This window comes from Mus caroli, chromosome 6 (assembly GCF_900094665.2).
Source record: "Mus caroli chromosome 6, CAROLI_EIJ_v1.1, whole genome shotgun sequence".
Taxonomy (NCBI): domain Eukaryota; kingdom Metazoa; phylum Chordata; class Mammalia; order Rodentia; family Muridae; genus Mus; species Mus caroli.
In genome coordinates, this window is record NC_034575.1 from 82,647,566 (window position 1) to 82,649,115 (window position 1,550).

Consider the following 1,550-nt stretch of genomic DNA (forward strand, 5'->3'; position numbering starts at 1 on the left):
TGTTTGGTGGCTTCCCTGTGGCTCTCAGAACACTGAGTCTTGTCTTTCTGTGTGCTCTCCCACTGACAGGTGGAAACAGTCTGGTAACACCACGCTTCCGAAGGTGATTGTGGAGCTAGATTGCTTAACCTTGGGTAAGTCATTTATCTTCCTGTGTCCCTCAGTTCTCCATGGTAAGGAAGGGTAATAATGGCACTGTTTGAAAGGGTTTAANGAAGGATCATCAGTTAAGCTAAGGAAAGTGCTTATTCTAGTAAACTGAGACAGTTACTCCTGTAGAACTCACTTGCTTTTGTAGTGCTGGCATCCACCCATGGCTTTACATAAGCCAGACAAGTGCTAATAAACATGAGTTGGTTTTCACCTCTTTGACTGTAAAAGGTTGAACCAGAGGTCTCCTGTTGTCTGAATTTGTCTCAGGCTCAAAGCTCTGTAGCTAGCTGAAGCTGGCCTTAATGNTCTTTTTGCCTCCCAAGTACTGGGACTATTGGCCTGCCTCACCATTTCTGGCTTAAGGTTAACATCTTTACATGTGCACACTGGGCAAATATGTAGCCACATCCCCAGCTTTCTAATTGATTCTCTTATTAATGCTCATGAGCTATAAGTTAGCCCAAGTTCCTTTCAGCTTTGTTTATGCAGTTGTTTTCTGCCTGTAGGTTTTATATTTTTTGGCATTCAGATATTTTGCCTTAGAATTGTTTCTGCTTTGAGACCAATGTTTAGGAATAAAGTGTGCTTTTCTATCTTGAAATTATAAAAAATGGCTTTTTGTTCTTTTGAGTACTGTATGTGTTTAACTTATTAATTTGAACATTTAAATTCCAACAGTTGTTTGATCTGGAATTTATTGTTAGGTCAAGAGTGGTTAAGTCTTGAGTCTTGATTTATTTTTTTTAATTTAAGGGCTGCAGAAGTGTTAAGAGTGCCTGCTTGTCTTCGAGAGGACCGGAGTTCAATTCCCAGCATCCATACCTGGAAGCTACAGGGAATTCAACACTCTCTTCCTGACTTCCTCAACCAGCCCCACACATATGGCTTATAAACACACAGGGAAAAAAGTAAAGGAAATCTTAAAAACAGTTGTGTATTTTTAAATTTAGTGTGTGTGTGTCTGTATGTGTCTCTGTGTCTCTCTGTGTGTATGTGATAGTTTTCAGCCTTTTCTCACTGTGCTACCAGCATGTCTGTCATGAGGCTTGGCGGCAGGCACTTTACCTGCTAAGCTCTCTCTCTGCCCTCCACTTTCATTTGNATAGCTGTCTAAACCTTCATTGAAGAGACATTTTCCTTGTGAGGTCCTGGTTGGCTCCACACTCTGAATTCCTCCTTCCATCTGTCCAGGGCTGGGGTGAGTGGCACGTGTAGATGTGCCCTGATGTTTGTTCCCCTTCTTCCAGCACATCAGAGAGTAGACCAATGTCGGAATGTGGTCAAGAGTGAATGTGGGCCAGGCCTGGTGGCACACGCCTTTAATCCCAGCACTTGGGAGGCAGAGGCAGGCGGATTTCCGAGCGAGGCCAGCCTGGTCTACAAAGTGAGTTCCAGGA

At 43.2% G+C, this 1,550-nt stretch overlaps 1 long non-coding RNA gene across 3 annotated transcripts in view; it reads left to right on the plus strand.

Annotated features, from left to right (window-relative positions):
* LOC115031344 overlaps positions 1-1,080 on the plus strand; it is a 43,109-nt gene extending 42,029 nt beyond the window's left edge. For all 3 annotated transcript variants that reach the window (XR_003836985.1, XR_003836984.1, XR_003836983.1), the window contains 2 exons: positions 70-134; positions 907-1,080. This is a non-coding gene — a long non-coding RNA (uncharacterized LOC115031344). The remainder of the gene's footprint in view (positions 1-69; positions 135-906) is intronic.
* Positions 1,081-1,550: the final 470 nt, after the last annotated feature.